The sequence below is a fragment of the Kogia breviceps genome, chromosome 15, assembly GCF_026419965.1.
Source record: "Kogia breviceps isolate mKogBre1 chromosome 15, mKogBre1 haplotype 1, whole genome shotgun sequence".
NCBI lineage: Eukaryota > Metazoa > Chordata > Mammalia > Artiodactyla > Physeteridae > Kogia > Kogia breviceps.
The window spans coordinates 88,220,354-88,240,641 of record NC_081324.1 but is presented as its reverse complement, the minus strand read 5'-3'; the positions used below and the strand labels follow the sequence as shown (position 1 = coordinate 88,240,641).

General features: G+C 49.4%; 1 protein-coding gene across 7 annotated transcripts in view; it reads left to right on the top strand.

Moving 5' to 3' along the window:
- Positions 1-20,288, top strand: part of RIMBP2 (RIMS binding protein 2) — a 301,313-nt gene that overhangs the window by 93,818 nt on the left and 187,207 nt on the right. The window contains exon 1 of one of the 7 annotated variants that reach the window (XM_067016066.1): positions 973-1,036. The exons of 5 other annotated variants lie outside the window; for them this stretch is intronic. The gene's annotated coding sequence lies outside the window, so the exon portion shown is untranslated. Of the gene's footprint in view, positions 1-972; positions 1,037-20,288 lie in introns of those variants that run through there. One more of the 7 variants, XM_067016070.1, reaches the window with a different exon arrangement.

Below are 20,288 nucleotides of genomic sequence, written 5' to 3'. Positions count from 1 at the left end.
GGCATCGATCCCTTTTGCTACCCTGGACTCATTTACTTCCAAATCTGTCCCCGGGCCAGCGTCAGGGCTGCAAGGATCCTCTGCGCCAAGGGTCAGTTCTCTGGGTAAATTGTGAGCAGGGCACGCTCCGAATACATGTACTGTCCCCCAGGACCCAGGCGGCTGTTTAAGTTGCTGAAGTGGGAGCGTGTTCCCTGTTTGTCCGCTCAACCCGCCTTCCCCGGGAACGCTCTGCTCCAGCTGAGACCCTTTGCTTTTGCTCATTTGAGCGTCACACGGCGGACGTTACAAGGGGCACATAATTAAAGTTGCGGTGTCTCCGGTGGACGTGGTCACCTTTGTTTTGTATTCAGTTTGGGGGCAGCGCTTGCCAGCTCTTGAAGCCCAGCTTGTGAGACTGTGAAGTTTTCAGGTAATGAATGTAACTAGAGAATGGACGTCATTGTAGTATTTTTATATCATGTAAGTGCAATATTTGTTGAAATGATATGTGTGAAAACGTCAGGAAGCTTGTGCTGTGGCTGTTAGACTAGTGGATTCTTTGCGTGTGTGTGTGTGTGTGTATCCCGTGCATTGTTTGTATTTATTTTTTATTTTAAACCGAAGTACAGTTGGTTTACAATGTTGCGTTAGTGTCAGGTGTACAGCGAAGCGATTCAGTTCCACAGATACACGTCTCCACTCTTTTTCAGAATCTTTTCCCATTTAGGTCGTTACAGCGTATTGAGCAGAGCTCCCTGTGCTGCGGTAGGTCCTTGTGGATTGCCTCCTTTATGTATAGTGGTGTGTACATGTTAATGCCAAATTCCTAATTTACCCCTCCCCGCCCAACCTTTCTCCTTTGGTGACCATAAGTTTGTTTTCTAAGAAGGCCAGTGGATTCTAGTCTATTGTTTTCTGTTCGTGCTGGTATCAAATGGACAGATGAAATGAATGGAGCGTACTCTGAGCATTGAGTAGCTAGAACTGGACTTTCCCGCACGGCAGAAGGCTTCGCTCGGCGCTCTGTGATGGACGTGTTTACAGGGCGAAGCAGGTGAGCCGTGCTCTCCGTTGCTTGGCATTTGATAGCAGCAGTAAATTGTGCATGAATAAATCATTGCTTTTCTTTCCCTGTTTGCCCCAGCTGTTGCGTTAATTAAACCTTTGCATGACGTGACCGTCGAGCCGTACGCGTCCAATGTTACTTCAGACCCATTAGGGTCGGTTAGACGCATCCCCTCAAAGGCGTTATCCCGCCGGACCACTTTCGAGTGAAAAATAGTCATACCTCACATGTAAGCATGTAGAGGGGTTTTTTGTGCTTTATAATCGTCAACGAGCTCTCCAGTCAGCCTGGTGAAACGGAGCAACGTTGTAGCCGCTTAGCCCCTGTGAGGAGTGGGCCGGAGAAAGGGGGCAGAGAGCAGAAAGGTGCTTGACGATGCGTGATCCCAGAGCCCAGAACAACGAAGGAAGAGAAGAGCTGAACTTACCTAATCTATGCGGAGAGCACCCAAATTCTCTAAATGCATTGAGAAGCTAGGGGTTATTGTCCTACTATTTTTTTTTCTCTTTCACAGAATTAGGAAATATTTGCACAACTTGCAAGTTATCATGGTTTCTTGCATTTTTTTTTTTTTAATGTCATCCTTAACCATTTCTCTTAGGGAGACCTTGTTGGAGGGCTTGGGGGATTTGCAGTAAGAGGAGTTGGTCAACACAGGTGCGTTGCTTCCGCCGGTGGGATTCTCACTGGAGGTGTCTGTGCTTTGAATCACTTTCCGTTTGGCCCACTTGATGGTGTATAGAGACCCCCGTGTGTTTTCACGGCTTAGTTTGTTGTTCAGTTTGAGAGCAAGATCCTGACAACTTTTGCTGGATGTCTGTGGGGCTTGTCAGCGGTGGGCTCACTCCAGGGTAATTGCCCCCCAGCCAGCACTGAACGTTTTGTCCTGGACGGTCCCAATGTCACCATATGGAGGTCTTCGTCCTCGGATGAGTGTTTTCTACCAAAACGATATTTCCAGTCTCCCGCCTGGCTTGAGGGTCGGGTGGGGAAACGCCCAACTACGTCGTCACGCATCGGGGCTGGGGTGGGGTCTCCACAGGCGGCCTCTGTTAATTTCTCTGTTTTCAATATGGCACTCCCCTGCCGTGAGCTCTTCCTGCTGCCTCTCTGTCCTGAGCGCTGCCATTAACTACGTCCAGGAAATAAGCCTCCAGTCTCCTGTCTAGACACCTTCCCCTCACATCTCCTTTGCACATCATTCTAACCCTTATTAAAGTCTAGCTTGGATTCAAATTACACGTGCATGTTCCAGCCTCCCCTGTCAGGCTGTGGGTCCTGGAAGGACCCAATCTTGCTGATGTTTTGGGTCTGACAACCGCCAGCAACTGCGTAGGTACTAGGAAGACGTTTGCTATATTGAAATAAACTGAATTTTGGTGCCATGGACGGTTTTTCAGCTCCAGATTCCAGGCTACATCCCAACTTTCTGTTTTTCCACTCGCCCACGCTGCTTGCTTTGACCCTGAGACACTTTCGAGCTTTTGGGTGAAACCTAAGATAATTCAACGTATCATCTTATTCTGCAGTTCCAAGAAGTTTAAAGACATTTTATTAACAAAATAAGGGAGAAGTAAAATAACTTCTGATTTTTTTAATTGTTTATGTCAACCTGAAGGTCTACTGAAATATGGGAATTTCTGTTTTTAATAATTGGCAGAAAGACGGACATTTCCCAAGAGTTTGCTACCTGCAGCATGCTCGTTGGCTTTTATGTTGATTTTTATTCATTAATTTGACCTACAGTAACACTTCTGATAATCCTCTGGCGTCAGTCATGTTGATATAATTAAGGGAATGTATGGAGCCAGGCTGGATGTTCACTTGGGTCTCCATTCTGTCCCTCTTTCTCATCAGCTGGTGGCATGTCACAGTTGTACAAAGAGGGATAATTAGCCGTCCACACAGTTTCTCTTGTCACATTCAGGAATGTGGAACTCTACTCAGAGAGTCATGAAAGCTTAGTGTCAGGGTAGGTGCATATGTTTGTGTTATTCTACACCAGGACATTTGGGTGAAGGAAAGGAAAGTGTCAGGCTGGGAAGGTCACAAGTCTCAGCTATGTCACTTAATTAGCCCTCAGTGCTATGAACTAGAAAGTAAGAGCATATTCCTTGACTTTGCCTGTGTCTTAGGCACAGAGGAAGGTGAAAGAGGCAGAAAAGCCCACTCATAAGCCATTCTTTGTGACAGAAGATTATATATACCCTTCTTCCTACAGTTCAGAAATGACCCACCATACCTGAAGCCTGTGGGTCCAGAAGACACATTTGATCAGACCCAACCTTTGGAAGACCCACTTGGGAACTTCTCACTTTGTGTCTTGACACCTGGAACCCAGCAGTGGAACTCTGTGTTGAGTTGTCATTTCTTCCCTCTGGGGCTCTACCCACTGCATCATTCAGGGCTGTGTCCATGTTTTCACCGTTTAAGGGTCTATTCAAGACATGTTTATCAAGGCCAACTGTATGTCAGCTAGGTGGGGAGGTCAGAACAGTGACCAAAGCAAATGTCTGTGCTCTTGTGGAGATAGCAGTGTCGTGGGGGGATGGCAGTGCAAAGGTCCTGGGGCAGGAAGGAGCTTTTGATGCACGAAAAGTGTTTGTCTGGACGCAGATGGGGAAGAGGTGGAGACGGGCAGCCCATTCAGGACCTTATAAGCTCTGTTAGGTCTTAAGAACAATGGCCAGCCAGTAGTGACCGATTTTACATAGGACAGGGACATTTGATCAAAATTTGCCTCCTGAAAGCATCACCCCGAATTCTGAGTGGAGGTGGAAGCAAGTGTGGTAGCAAGGAGAATCGGGAGGCCACCGGATAGCCCAGTGAGTGGCCATGGTGGCTTGGATCAGGGTATTGGTGGTAGAAGTGAAGGCCACCGGAGACATGACAGGTGGACTCGGGCAGTAAAATCTGCCAGAGTCATTGTGATGGGTCGGGGTGGACGAAGAGTGAGAGGGGTCACAAGTGTGCCGTCCAGGACTTTGATGTGGACGGCAGAGCGCAGGGGGAGAGCCATTTCCTACGCTGAGAAAGACTGAGAGAGAATTAGATTTGTGGGGAGGATTCATTCAGATTCCGTTGTGCACTGAAACTCTGTTTGGGGTTTGAGCTACAGCTAAACACGGGGCAGGTGGGGGACTGGGGAGGAAAGCAGCAGTTAGATGGCCGGGTCCAGAGCGCGGGAGAGACACCTGGGCTGGCTCCATCATTCCTCTACGTGGGGGTCAGGTTTGAGGGCTCCTGGGTGGGACCTTGGTCTGAGCACAGCAAACATGGTGCTAGGGCTCAGTGGGGATGATACGGGTGCTGACGGCAGACGTGGTGATGGCGATGCTGGTGTGGCGGCCAGGATGTGTTTGTTACACTTAACATTCACACCCAGCCCTGGGATTTCTATTTTCCGTGTCATTTTCCCTGGCAGGAAGCAGAAGGAGTCTGTATGTGACACTAAGCTGTTTCGGATATAGGACATACACTTGGTACCCATCCGTTTCCCGTCACCATAGAGCCCAAATCTCCCCAACATTTAGTTAGTAAAGGCGGGGTCCTCGGAGGTGGGGAGATGCCTGGATAATATTCCAAACCCTTTATCTTCCATCGTGATCAGTCTAACACTACCTGTTTCTTCAATGGATATCATTTATGAGAAGAGGCGTTTGTCTGCACGCCCTCAACAGACAGAGTGTGTCGTTAAGAACGCGTTCAAAGAGGATACGTCTCAGTTGAGTGACGCGGGTTATTATTCGTGTGTAATTTTTTTCCAGTTCATTTATTCTGCCTGGCCTGGGGGACCTAGAAGTTACTCTGTTCTCTTAGGGGTGACAGGCAGGTTATTTGGGGAGCTTGTTGCTTTAGGTTTTTAAATTTGGTCGTTCTGGGGTTGAAAGCTACGGAGAGGAGTGGCGTGCATGTGTGTGAGTCTTTCCTATATTTGGAATGGGCTGATCTTTTTTTTTGATAGATCGTTGGCTGCTTGGAATTGCAGATGCACCATTACGTTATTGCATTTAAATTTAGCTCTCTGTTCTCACTTTGGAAGGGGATGGAATGTTTGAAATATTTCACTGTGAAGCGAAAGCAATTAGAATACAGGTCCCTGCGACTCATCGAAATAGGAGGTCTAGCCTGCGGGCGAGTCTCAGAGGAGGCTGCATATTTGACTCAGAGGAGAAAGCTCTGGAGAGCATCTTCAATGTGGAGGACCTTGACCTCTCCTTCAACGCACCTTGACGGTCAGTCACTGAGGTCTAAGTTCGCCGAGGCCAGCGCATACGTAAACCTGCCGTGTTCATTATTTTCAATAGGATTGTATCCATCCTTTTAAACAGGGGCCAGGGCCCCTTTGGGTAATGAAAACATTAAAATGTTTATTCCTAGACCCACGTTGGAGAAATGATGTCATCAACAACACTTTCATAGAGGTTGTGAATGTGTGGAAACATCTTTAAAATCATTTTCCTTTGTCAGATTTCAAGGGCAAGAGATGTTCCTTGAAGCCACATCTTAAAGAGGTGTATAAAGTAAAAGGTTAAAGTCTCCCGTATAACTTTCCCACCCCTGGTCCCCGTCAATAATCACTGTTAACAGCTAGGTGTTTCCCTTTAGAATTTTCAGACCCTTTCCCATGCATCCACAAATCTACATGCAGACATAAAGTCTTGATATATAGTTACCTATGCATGTACAAAAATGGGATGGATATATTGATATATGTGTCTGTGCATACATTTATGTGTATATGTATCCAAGTACCTACACATACTGTTCTGTGACTTTTAAAATTCATTTTCCATGACTCAGTCAGGAAATTGATATATTCCGTTTGTAAACACTCAAGTGTCTTTGACTCTCTCCCTCTCACCAATCTCAGCAGTGTCATCAGTTTGGTCCTTCTGGACCTTTTTTCCTACACGTGTGTGTGTGTGTGTGTGTGTCTAACAGCCTGACTTTGTACATTACAGGCGTTCAGTCAAGATTTGCTGATACCTGGGGGTCATTGGCGCTGGGAGGAAGTGGACCCGCACCACCCGCTGGCACTTGGGCCACCCCATCTGTCTGTTTACTCCACCTCTTAGATAAGTTGTGTCATTCGTGTCTCCTGGAGTTGGCTGGCTGTGTACTCAGTGCCCTGAGCTCATGGAACAGACATTCTATCCAAGCCCTGAGTAGGGTCAGAGAGAGAGAAATTTTGTCTTCTCTGCTTCTGTGGAGAATTTTGTGACTGTCAGCCTGGGGAAGGCATAGCCGAAATCTCTCGGCCAGCCCAGTATTTCCAGAGTGTTCTACAGGTAACCAAATAGACAAATACAGTCAACCAAGCCCAGATACAGTCATCGTGTTACTGGGAAGAAATATAATTCTTTATTTAAAAATTATAAGTAGCACATTAACCAATGTTTTCATGGTAGTACTATAAAGTTTCTCTTTTCTCAAGAAATAAATCTGTACCTTTCATCTTTATTAGGTTAACTATTTCACAGTTGACCAATATATTTTTCAGTCGTTTTTTATTGTGTAACTTTCAGGTGTGCAGCATTATAGTTAGGCAACTGTATACACTACAGAGTGATCACCACTGAGTACGGTTACCATCCTTCAACATGCAGTTGACCCCCTTCTTCACTCATCTCACCCTCCCCCTGGACCCCCTTCCCCTCCGGTAACCGCTAATCTGATCTCTGTACTTATGAGTTTGTTTCTGTTTTATTGTTCGTTCTTTTTTTTTTTTTTTTTTTTTTTTAGATTTCACATATGGGAGTGAAATGATACGCTGTTTGTCTCTCTCCATTTGACTTTTTTCACTTAGCATAATGCCCTCAGTGTCCATCCATGTCACAAATGGCTGAGTTTTTCTGATGGCTGAGCAGTATTCCACCGTGTATCTGTACCATATCTTTTTCATCCGTTCATCTGTCGATGGACACTCAGGTTGTTTTCATACCTTGGCTATTGTAAATAATGCTGCAGTGAACATGGGGCCGCGTGCATCGTTTTAGATTCATGTTTCCATGTTTTTTGAATAAATACCCAGAGGTGGGATAGCTGGGTCATATGATAGTTCTATCGTTAATTTTTTGAGGAATCGCCATACTGTTTTCCCTGGTGGCCGCACCAGTTTACATTCCCACCAACAGTGAACAAGGGTTCCCTTTTCTCCACATGCTCTCCGACATTTGTTATTTCTGGTCTTTTTGATGATGGCCATTATGACAGGTGGGAAGCTGGACGGCCACAAACAAAAGAGTGAAAATAGACCACTGTCTTTTCCTATACATAAAAATTAACTCAAAATGGATTCAAGACTTGAATGTAAGACCTGAAACCATGGAATTCCTAGAAGAAAACACAGGTGGAACCCTCGCTAATATCAGTCTTAGGGATGCTTTTGTGGACCTCACTCCACAGGTAAGGGCAACAAGAACCAAAATAAACAACTGGGACTACGTCAAACTAAAAAGCCTCTGTGCAGTAAAGGAAGCCATCATCACACCCGAAAGGCAGCACACCGGATGGGAAAATATATTTGCAAGTCATATATGTAATGAGACTGAATATCTGAAATGTATAAAGAACTCAGGCAGCTCAATAACAAAACAATCTGATTAAAAAATGGGCAGAGGACCTGAATAGACATTTTTCCAAAGAAGACATACAGATGGCCAATGGGCACATGAAAAGATGCTCAACATCACTGATCATCAAGGAAATGCAAATCAAAACCACAATGAGATAAAATTTCCTGTTTTCAATATCATGATGTCCATAGGACACACATGCTTGTTTAAGGAAAAAGGGGCAGTTATTAGGTGGGACACAAAAATGGCAAAACCTGTGCTATTTAGGGAAAACAAGTTTCCTCCAACCTCAGAGAATGCAGCCTCGTGAGCTGCAGGGGGTTCCTGGGCTCCAGGACCAAACTGAAGACTACCGTTAGACTACTTCTCGCAGGTTCCGGGGTCTCGCTTTTGGTTGGGACCTCAGGACAGACCGTCTCAGCGTAATGTCATTTGGGTGGAAATGCCTAGTTAAAATGGCTCTTAATGTGATTACTCTTCATGACTAAGGCAATTACGTATTTTAAATTTGATTTTGTTTGTTCGTTTTTCTTTAAGCAGGCAAGCCAAAATGGAAATGGCTCTGTTGCTATCGAAGTTCAGGGCCAATTATAGTCACATGATCGTTAGTGCTGTCCTGGGCCTGCAAGGGCAGTAAAAATCAAGAGAGTGCAAAGGTGTCTGGCAAGGGCTTCAGAAACCGCTCTGAAACTCAGACTCTCAGCTCCAGTATACGGGTCTTGATAGTGTCTGTTTCACTCCGCTGTCTTGGCAAACCCAGACCCTGGAATGTAGCTGACTTGCTCCTTTTGTCCTGCGGAAAGAGAAATGCGGCTGCTGCGGGCCTGGCTGTACTCTCAGAAAGGCTTTTGGTGCCTGCATGCACTGTGCTATTGTGTTTGTCAGGGCTCTTTAGCTTGCAAATGACAGAAAACCAGCTCAAACTAGCTTAAGCACAAAGGGGAGTTAACTGAAGAGAGTGTAGATTCTGGCTTCAGGAACGGCTTGATCCAGGACCCCAAACTATGTTTGGGCTTTCTGAGCCAGTTTCCTCTGTGTTGGCTTCAGTTTTAAACAGAGTCCCTTAACCATGCATTTAGGGTTCACAGGCCTGGTGCTGTTTCCCCATTGACTTGGCATCTCTACAATTAGGCTAAAAAAGGCAGCAGAACTTTGTGTTGTCATTTCTCGGGCCCCATACTTTTCACTCATGGAGAGGATCCACCCAAACTCTCCCACCTTAATGCTCCTGTTTCAGAGGACCCGTTTCCTGAAGCCTTGTGGCCACAGCGTCAAGAGTTTGCAAGTTCCGCTAAGGTCATTTCCCATATGAGAGTGGCCATGCCCCCCGGGAGGCCGGGGTAAAAAGCGCACTCACCCTTCACCAGGAGACCGCCTGGTCCTCCCTGCAGAGTGTGCTTTCGCTTTTGCAGCCCTCTCCACGCAGCCAGGTCACCGGGCACGTTGCTCACCTGCCCGTGGCTAACGTAGCTATTCCGCGGAGCACCAACGGGGTCCCAGCCTCACCGCGGCGTCCAGGTTTGTTGGCTCCCACGTGCTCGCCGTGCCCGTATGGGGTGGTCCAGTCTGGATCACTTAGAGATCCGTTATGGGTTGAATTGTGTTCCCCCCCCAGATGCTAGAGGTCTGAGCCCCAGTACCTCAAAATGTGGCTTTCTTTGAGAAGGGTTCTTTACAGAGGTAATCAAGTCAAAAGGAGGTCATTAGGGTGAGCCCTAATCCAGCAGGACTGATGTCCTTATAAAATGGGAAATTTGGACACATACAGCGCACGCAGGGAGAACACCGTCTGCAGCAGAAGCAGAGATGGGGTGATGCTTCTACAGGCCGAGGGAAGTTGCCAGTGGACCGCCAGGGCCGGGGGGAGGGGCAGGGACAGACCCCCTTGCACGGCCTCAGGAGGGCCACCTTGATCTCAGACTTACAGCTTCCAGAACTGTGAAACATACGGGCCTGTTTTTTTAGCCACCCAGCTTGTGATGCTTTGTGACGGCAGCCCCAGCAAGCAGGCACAGGCCTTAGGATGCAAACAGCACGACCTAATTCTGGCAATCTCCAAACCAGGCATTTTCTAGAAGAATCAACAGGAAGGAGAGGACTTGGCTATCTAGGGGTGGGGGGGTGGGTATTAATGACCGACCCCTTAGAATGACCCCCAGAGGACCGGATATGCTGCAGACACTGGTTTTGGGGTGTCTCTGCTCAAGATGTAAAGTCAGGAGACTTCCTGATCCGGGTCTCTTTCGCATCCTGTGGCTGGAGGGGGCTGGACGCCATGCTTGCCATTCTCACCAGACCACGTTCAAAGCGAAGCCGGGCGCTTTGGCCGGAAACAATGTGAGCACAGCCTCCGCTGGCCTGTACGCCGTGTTGCTATCCGGATCCAGGAGGCTCTTTTCTTTCTCCTTTCCTGCGTCGAATCGTGGTGCCAGGGAGGGCACCCCAGGGAAACACGGCCATGCTGTGGGCGGCCATGAGTGGGGTCCTTCATCCCTTCCACGAGCCTCCTGGGATGAGGGTCCTGGCCCACTTGGCCTTGTGTTGGCCCCCGAGGGCAGAGGGCCAAGGACGGCGCGCTGTCTGCAGGGGCCGCACCCTCACGGACACTCTGCAGTCGCGTGCCCAGCCTTCAGGCGTCTCTGACCTGCTGCCGCCCAGCCAGGGTTTGTCCCCGTCACCAGTTTGTAACCAGGCAACAGAGCCTTCGCCACTGGCAGACGCTATCAACAGAGAGCGGCCGGCTGCCCAGAGTAAATGGAAGAGCTTTGGGTTCCGAGAGGAGATTGATAAGGGAACATTATCACAGGTGGAGCTTAATTTTTAACCTGTGGCCATGGACCAGGTCTGGTTCCCATGACGACATGGCTTTGTCAGATTAAGGCTACATATGAGTCAGTCACTATGGAAAGTAGTGGATATTCAGATAAAAATATCCCAGGCTGTTAATCCAGAACTGTGGCTTCTCAAATCTCTACTTGATTTAGTTCCCTGTTTGATTAGGGCCGGTAACTCACAGGCAGAAGCTCCACTCTGTAAACTGGGCAGTTTTAGGTTTCTCTGAATTTGAAGAGTCTGTTTCCCAAGGAACTAAGAAACCAATCATGACAGGGCGGGTAAAGGGCATCCCGCTTTCCGTCCTGGAAGAGATGAGGGAAGAAAAGTTCTCGATAAGGAGCTGCAGCTGTTGGTTTTGTGAAGCAGTTATCGTATAGCCTCCACACTCGCCGACACCGTGTTTATTTATTTGCTTGTCTGGGGGCTGTGTGGCCCACTTCAATGGCGACTTCGCGAGGGCAGGGAATCTGCCTGATGTTTTCAGGGCTCCGGCACCCAGGATGTTTCCCTGACGCACAGCAAGCGCATTATTTGTTGAATAATGGACTGAATGATTGAATGAATCGTGAAATGACTGAATGAATACCAACATGTTAGAAAAACGTATTTTTTCCAGTTTTTCCTCTTTGGTGCCATAATTTGAAGGTGGTTTCTTACAGAGTAATTTTTTTTTTTAAACACAGAAACTTCAACAGCAAGAAAGGTGTTAATTTCTGGCTTTTAGACAAAGACCTATCCCCGCTCAAAGTCTGGGCTGGAGGTTCAAACTAACTTCCTCCCTCCTTCCCTCCTTCCCTCCCTCCCTTCCTCCCTTCCTCCCTTCCTCCCTCCCTCCTTCCCTCCCTCCCTCCCTCCCTTCCTCCCTTCCTCCCTTCCTCCCTCCCTTCCTTCCCTCCTTCCCTCCCTCCTTCCCCTTAATCTTTTCTCCTTCCCTCCTTCCCTCCCTCCCTCTCTTTCTAAATGGGCTGTGTGCCTTGCATTATTTGCAAGATCACTGTACAATTGAATATGACTGAAAGATCTCTTTTCCATCCTTTTCATGTGCAGTCTTACATTTGCTTTCTGTTGCTGGAATTTTGACTTCAAGGTTATTTACATTACAAAGCTATTAAAAAATTTCCATCTCAACGCTTTTGAAGAGGCATTTTGCCTGGATTTCTATTTGAAATTCCATCAGCTGCCAGGATGATTGTTCAGATGTGGCCCCGGAGCATGAAAAGGTGCAAGGCCCTGGGAGCAGGTAGCACCAGGTAGAAAGGAGGCGACACGGCCCGTTGGGGTGATAGAGTGGGAATCTTTCCCCACCTGCTGAACAAGCCCTATACCAGGAAAGTTGAAGGAGGGAGAAAAAAACCTGAGAATGAAGAGGAACTGATCTTTTTGTCTTTACCAATAGGAGAGGGTGAGAAGATTTTTCAGTCCTTGGTCAATTTGCCCAGAAACCTGTTCTGCTCTGGGGAGACCACCCTACCCTCATGAGATCAGTTACTTGGGAAACTCCATACCTGTTTTAGTTACAATGTGTTTTGTTAAAAATAATAGAAAATCTGTTCAAATTACCTTAAATAAGAAAAGATATTTTAGGGCAAGTCCAGATGTAATTTAGACTCAGATGAGGCTAGATGTTTTATCACAAATATATCCAGCTCGTTTCTCTCTCTCCTTTACCTTGAAATTGCCTTTCGGGAGTTGCAAGGTGGTAGCTGTAATGGGTTGAATTTAGTCCCCATAAAAGATATGTTCCAGTCCTAACCCCTGTTACCTGTGAAAATAACCTTATTCAGAAATAGAGTCCTGGCCGATGTCATAAAGATGTAAGTTAAGCTGAGGTCATACTGGATTAGGGTGAGCCCTAAATCCAGTGACCTGGTGTCTTTGTAAGAAGGCAGTGTGAAGACACAGAGATACAGTATCTTTCTCTATTCAGATGGTTAGTATAGAGAAGACGGACTTCTGAGATTCAAATGTTGGTGTCTTAGTCACCTATTTTGTTGTTTCAAGTTCACGAAGAGTCAACTCAGTCTGGCTTAAGCAAACAGGATATTTACTGAGAGAAGGACTTCAGGCAAGGGTGGATCCAGGGGCCGAAGCAATGTCATCAGGATTTAGTCTCTTTCCATTTCCCGACCCTCCTTCTTCCACACCAGCTTCACCCCAGCAGGCTGTTTCCACACAGTGGCCACCAGCAGCTCTAGGCTAAGCTTCTCTTTTTCCTAGCCACCTGAGCAGGAAGAAAGGGATCTGCTTCTTTCTGGTAGGTCAACAGAAGCCCCAAGATTGTCTCTGATGGGACCAACTTGGCAAAATCCACCTGAGACATCATCTGTTTCTTCACAACCAGTTTGCTGAGGCACTTTCTCCAGGTCTGGATCACGTGCCCACCCTGGCTTGGCAAAGAGAACGATAATTTCCCTGAGAGAGAACTTGGGGTGTTAGAACTAGGAGAATATGGGGAACGGCTGCAGAGGAAACCAAAGCAGCTTCTTCATAGAGACAGAGAGACAGGGAGCTCATGGGCCAGGGTGAGCGATGAGGGTCACACCAAAGGCCCTGGGAGAGAGGCTGGATTCATAGAGGCGGAGGGAAAGCTCAGTTCATCAGGCTTTATCCAGTGCTTCGACTCTGTGTGCTGTGGGAGATTTAGGAACGGGTAAGACATGAACCAGCCACTCCATGGATGTGATACTGAGAGAGGATAAGGTGGGTTCGTGAAGGTGATAAGCAGCCAGCCCAGGTGGAAGGTGAGAAGCGAGCGTTACGGAGCGTTAGACAAGGGGGTCGGAAACCGCTGGGTTTGGAAGAGAGAGAACTGTGTTCACTGGTCTCATAGATATTTATCTGGGAGAATCACCACCCTGCTGACTTTTGCCCTATCTGCTTTATAACTTTACTATTACTTATAACAATATTACATTTCCTGAAATTAATACACTGGGTAAATCTATTTGAAAAAACCTTTATATGACTAGATTAAGTGGAAAATCCTTCTAGAAATAGAAGCTAAGAGCAGTCATAGACAAGGAAACAACAGTGCTGTTCAAAGCCAGCTATAGACTCTGGGGACCACCTAAGTCTTCAGACTTGACGCCCGCTCGCACTTACGCCGAAAGGGAGGTAGCAAGTATCACAGAGGTAGAAAAAAATACATTTTAGTGCCAAGCGGAGCCTTTCTCATTGAAAAAAATTCTGAGAGAGAATACTAAAACAGTTATGATTCTATGGTTTATAAATCAAAGACTAGTGAAATGCCTGACAGGTCTGTACCTGAAAACACCTTGGGTTCCGCGAAGGCCCATCCTGTGTGGGGTCTGGCGGAGTGGAAAGCAGCGGCAAAGGGGAAGGAATCAGAGATGAAAGGTCAAAGGTTAAACATTCAGAAAGAGTCAACATGCGCCACACTGTTCACTGCAGCACTATTAACAGCAGCCAGGACGTGGAAGCAACCTAAGTGTCCATCGACAGACGAATGGATAAAGAAGATGCGGCACATATATACAGTGGAATATTACTCAGCCATATAAAGGAACGAAACTGAGTTATTTGTAGTGAGGTGGATGGACCTAGAGTCTGTCATACAGAGTGAAGTAAGTCAGAAAGAGAAAAACAAATACCGTATGCTAACACATATATATATGGAATCTAAGAAAAAAAAAAAAGGTTCTGAAGAACCTAGGGGCAGGACAGGAATAAAGAGGCAGATGTAGAGAATGGACTTGAGGACAGGGGGAGGGGGAAGGGTATAAGCCGGGACGAAGTGAGACGGTGGCATGGACATATATACACCACCAAATGTAAACGAGACAGCTAGTGGGAAGCAGCCGCATGAGCTCGGTGCTCTGTGACCACCTGGAGGGGTGGGGTAGGGAGGGTGGGAGGGAGACGCAAGAGGGAGGAGATACGGGGACATATGTATACGTGTATAGCTGATTCACTTTGTTACACAGCAGCAACTAACACAACAATGTAAAGCAATGATCCTCCAATGAAGATGTTTAAAGAAAAAAAGGTCAAAGGTTAATCTTTTCAGTATCGTCAACGTGGAATTCTTTTTATCCTGTCCTGGCAATTACACCAGTGCGGAAACGCCCTGAGTAAGAAACTGGGCTCTTGGCTTCAGAGGGGGCGGGTTCCTCACGTTCCAAAGCCAGGTGGGGATGGAGGGTAAGCCTCCTGACGCCTCTCTTTCAGGGGCGGTGGTCTGGCTCTTGTTTCAGCTGGAGGGGCAGTGACGGGACAGAGGGGGATCCTGGCCCTTTCAGCAAAGGAGATTGAGTATCTCTGCTCTGACGCTCACAGCTGCCTGCCTCTGTCCTCCGAGGTCTGCAGATGGACCCAAGTTCTGAATTAACAGGAGGTACCTGAATTGATTTCGGCAGACCAGGAATAGCTTAGTTGTGTGGGCAACTTGGAGATGGCGTTCAATGGTTAGAAAAATTTGCATGAATCAACTGATTTGCAGGTTTCTGGGTTTTTTTTTTTTAAGAGCTCTGAGATATTTCAGAAGTGTAACTCTCATAAGAAGCTCCTGGAGGCCCAAAGCAATCTCCAGGCCTTGAGTTGGCAGTTTGTTTGTCCGTAACCGTATCAGTGATGGGGCTTCCTATGTTGTCTAAATAGTCACTCATGCCTCCTATGTAATCGGCCCTCAATGCTGCCCCTTCATGACGTTCACTCCTGGTTTAATCAACACAGCAAGGCCTTCTCAGAGAAAACGGGGTTGAAATGTCACACGTGGTAGTTCCACGTGGTACCCTTCTAAGAGAATGTACGGGAGCTGGATATATGGTAGGGTGTTTCATCTCGCTCCACGGGCCAGGCCCTGGTTACGGTCCGGAATATAGAGACCAATTATTGGAGGGACATTAGAAGATGCTTCCTTTCTCTCTGCGGAGGTAGATTCATGGAAAAACAGAGCATCTAACCAGAGCGGGAGAGGAGCCTCCTAGGTCTGCATTTCGTGCAAAGGGGAAAAGGAGGTATTCTGGCTTCCACCTGTGCTCTTTGGGGCGGAGGAACGAGCCTCTGGGGGAGTGATGTCATATGCGTACGCGGCAGAGTGGAGGTTTGTTGACTGCCTACCCGACTCCTTCCCCTTTCCATGACTCCCGCTAGTTTCTCGATTTCCGAGGCTCAGAGCAAGCTGACTGTGCCCCTGACTCTAGGGATGGAGCGTGTGACCTTTTACCAGTGGTGGGTGCCTTCTGTCTCTCCTGCCACTTTCAGATCCCTATGCGTGGCCTCAGCTAGTCCAATCGGAGTGGCTTTGGGGAATGTGGTTGCCATGCTGTGATAAAGATATTCTCCTTTTCCTGCCGGAGGGTAAGAGCCCTTAAAACACCTGGACCTATTAACACCCAGCCTGGGATCAGAATTAGGTATTGAAGCCACCCCCGGGGAAGGCAGCCCAGACCCTGGAAAGCAACTAAGCAGTATCATCCAAGCCACTTGATCCAGCCCTACCTGAAGCCCTTCTCGTGGCTCTTTGAAGGCTAAGTTATACCCTAACCAGCACATCCAGTACCCCCAGCCTCTTGCCCGTAGCATATGCTGCTGGTTCTCTGTGGCGCTCTTTCCTGCGGAGCCTGGTCACAGCCTCCAACCCTTCTCAATGCCATTAAATAACGGTGTTAAAGAAAGTTGATGTGAGATGAAACCTATTGGTCATTTCTGCCGAGAGAAGCAACTGGAGTGTGCTTAGAGCTGGATATATTGTAGACCAGAGCTTTTATGGAACTCCCAGCTCACGTCCTAAGGCAGTGTTTGCTAGGGGAAAAGAAATGTAGTCTAGGGAATACAGATATGCCATTTGGTTGCAGACAGACCTGGGCTTAAATCCTGGCTTCATCACCTACCAGCTATTGGACGTGGGCCTGTGTTTTAATTTCCATAAACCTACCCATCACCGTGTGTTTAACCAGGATGGGAGCTTATCTTATCTCAGGGGAGCTGTTTGTCTGTGAGGGTTAAGTGCAATAAGACTGGTAAGGTCTGAGCGCCAGGCGCGGTCCACAGGAAGGGCTCCGAACAATTGGCCCTGAGGTATGAGGTTGGAGGTTCTGAAAAATTAGGAGATGGGATGCAGCACCTTGGCGGCGGGATGTGGTGGGCTCCGTGGGGACGGATGGGGTCCCAGCACCCCGGCTTCAGGCTGGCGGCCGACACCGTGTCCGGGGACCAGTGGTCCGTACAAGCGGTCCTCGATGGAGAGGGCTTCGGCCGAGCTCTCTGTGGCTTCTGTGCTGGAAAATAAAGCTGCCTTTCCTTTGCTTCTCCTTCTTTGGATCCTTTTTCCTGCCCGGTCAAGCTCCTTGCTTGCTGCTTCATAGAGCTGCAAGAGAGGAGAGCTTCGCTGTTCTTGGGAAGGGGCCCCGGGGCTCCGTGCTGCCCGGGTCGCAGGACGTTCTCGGCTTCCCGCCAGCCCCAGCTCTGCCCCGGGGCGAGCCGTTCCCGAGCCTCTGTCGGTCTGGGTCACTGCTTCCTGCAGTGGTGCCCGGTGCATCGTAGGAGCTTCGTAGACGTTTGTTGACGGCTTGAGTGGATTTTTCTGGGCCTCAGTTTCCTTGGATGATGAATGGGTTTAGTACCCATCTTGCAGACAGGTTTGAGGACAAGGGAGTGAGTAAGTGCTGCTGTGGCTGTTATTCAGGTGACTGTGTACCAGCCTGAGTCGTGAGTCCTCTTGAAGGTGACAAGAGCCAGAGAAAGTGCGCCTGTGTGTGTGTACGGGGTGGGGTTCCCCTTTGACGGCTGGGTCCGGAACAGGATACCTCGGACAGCTCCCCTCCTGGCCCGTGAGCCGTGTGCAGACAGAGTGCCGGAGTCGGTAGCAGTAGACGCCCTTTGCTCATGGACGCGGAGCAGTGGGTCCGTAGGTTCCTTTAACAATTCAAGCTGTTTGAGGAGCGCGTGCCTCCCCCTGCTTCACGCTCCTGCCGGGCAGGAAGATTCCCGCCTGTCCAAAGTGAGGGAGCACACGCCCTGGGCTGGCGCAGAAGGGTCGGGGCCTCTGGGGGCCAGGGCTGCTCACACGGGGGCCTCCGCACCCAGCTCGTCCGGACGGGCTAACAGCTCTGACAGCTGTGCGGGCAGAGGTCTGAAGCCTTTGCCTATCACCACCGTCCGTGAAGAACGGTACTTCCTGTATTTACTAGTTCTATCTTCCCTTAGCTCTGCTCTCCAGATTTCTCGCGTCACTCTCCGCCTGCCCAGGTAACCAAGGTGGCTCCCCCACACCTTTCTCCCCACTGTAGAATCAAAGCACAAGTGCCTCTGTGCCCACCTGTAGGCCCTTTTGTGTTTTGTCAGTTGGTTTAGTAAAAGTGGAAACGTGCCCTGTGTGTATCTATTTCTATAACTTATTTTACTCAAAAGTGTGTCACGAACAATTTTCATGCCAATATATACATTTCTAATTCATTATTTTGAATTTGCTTTATGGTAATCCATGGTATGGATACACCACAATTAAAATGTTCCCCCGGCTTTACGGAGATATCATGGAAATAGAACGTTACCTGTAGACCACAATTTTATTCAACTGTTATATTAAAAGACATTCCACTTTTTTGCCTCTACAGGGCTATCATAAAGATCCTGTGACTGTATTCCTATGATTTTTATTTTAAAGAATCCACTTCTAGGAATTTATGGGTCAGAATATGTTTATATTCTTTTAAATTATGCCTCTGAGAGATGGTTTTCCAAAAAGACACTAGGAATTGACCTTCCTACCGGTTATAGATGGAGTTTCCTATTCCTTATATGCTCACCAGCACTGAGTGTTGTCATTCTTTCATGTCGATTTCAAATGTGCTGTGTGAAAGGCATCACGTCGTTTAGCACGTGTGTGGCGTATTTCATCATCGGAGTCTGTTTACGTTAGTCATTTAATTTTTAGCTCCCCGACTCTAGGTGTTTATTAATCATAGAGGTTTCCCCTTCACAGTCTGACCTCCGAGAAGGAGTGGTCCTGAGTTGGAGGAAAGACTGTCTCGGCGGCCTGAGCCGCAGCAAGGAACTGCGCTCCAAGTCGGGCAGAGTCACATGGCCCTGGAGCGGGCTGGGGTCAGCAGGAGACGCGGCGGCGGTGGGCCGGGGTTGGGGGGGGGCTCGATGCAGCGTGTCAGCAGACTCCTGTGAAGCTGCCCCTCGGGGGTGACTCACTTACCTCTTTCTTTGGGGAGAGGGCACAAGCATTCGTTTTTCTCACTTCAAATCAGAGGATATACGCGGGGCTGTGTCGCCAAGTACAAAGCGTTTCAGAAGTTCAAGTGCAGACTCGACAGGTGCGGTGGTCGGTCCGGCTGCGAGCAGAGCCTTGCAGCACTGCCTCAGGCAGGTGTGGAGGCAGCCACCCCCGGGGGCGGGGCGGGCGGCCGGGCTCCAAGCGCACAGCCTCCGGGTGCCCTGCTGTATTCATGGCCAGGCTGCGGCGCCTCCAATCGTGAGACAGCGGGAGCGCAGGGGGAGGGCTCTCTCCGCAGGACCCTGTCTTTGTACCCGGACGGGACGGCTCCGAGCCGGGTGTCCTCCGGGTGTGTCCCAGACCCGCCCGCTTCGCCTTCCCATTCTGCCCTTTGCCCCGGGAGTCGGCATTCTCTGGTTCTCTTGACCCCTGGTTCTCGCCGGAGGATGGAGAGAGAGGCTGGGGCATTTACAGCTGCCCCACTGGCCCCCGAGCCCGGGTGGTAACAGCGGAAATGCTGTTGCCCGTGACTGGGGCTGCGTCCTCCTCCTGGCCCCGAGCCCACCCACGCTGCTGCCTCCGTCCCCCCATAACTTCTCTCCGTTACTCCCAAAGTGGGGCGTCTGTCTTCTCCTGGATCCTGACAGAGCCAACCTGCCTGCAGATCAGAAGTGTCTCCTTGTTGATCAGAAAATCACAGGATCGTCTTTGCCCGCACGGGGAGCTGGAAAACGTACCGGAGGGGAAGGCGAGGGGCCAGCGGGTGTGAGTGGCCTTCTGTCAGCTCGCTCGTGGCGTGTAAGCAGGTTGGAGCAGGTGGTCCCGAGCTCCGTTAGAGGTTCTTGTAATGGTGGGGGACTGAGTGGCTCGTTCTGGGCTGGTGGGAGGGGGAGAAGGGGAGGTGCCCGCGCTCTGGGCCTGGAGGTCGCCGGATGGCGTGCAGGGCCCACAGCGAGCCTGGGCCGAGCCTGGCCCTGCTGGGCACGGGGGGAGCCCGTCCATGAAAAGCGCGGCCACTCTGACAGGCTTCCCCACGTTTCTCCTGATGCAGCACTCACGCCGCTTCCTTTAAAGTCTTTGCGTCAGGTCTTAGTTGTCCTGCTAAAATGTCCTGCTTAAACATTATTTTAATAACACCATGTTTTCCATAATGTACCCAGGGGAAGCCGCCCTTCCTCCTGCTTCTTCCAAAGTGCAGTTAGGTTTTGGGGCAGAATGAATGACTCCAGGAGAGAGAGAGAGAGGGAGGGAGGGAGGGAGAGAAACAGAGACAGAGAGAGAGAGACAGAGAGAGAATCTCCCGTGTGGCTGAAGTGGGGCTGGGGGTCAGAGTCCCGGGATTCCGAGGGGAACGTGAGAGCTGAGCAGGGCTGGCCGTGATCGCGGGGCGGGGCGGGGCGGGGCGGGGCGAGGCTGGCCGTGATCGCGGGGCGGGGCGGGCCCCCGACTGTCCAGAGCCGGTCTGGGTTGGCCGAGCCGATGATGCTGTCCCGTGATCGGGCCCCGTGTCTCCTCACCCTGCCCGGCACGTGGCCTTGGCCTGCAGGCGAAGCGGAGGCTGAAACACGCTCTGCTCTGGGAGCCACGCGTGGGCAGGAGGAGGGCTCCCGCCCCGGGCCTGAGGCTGCCGTCTTTGCAAAGT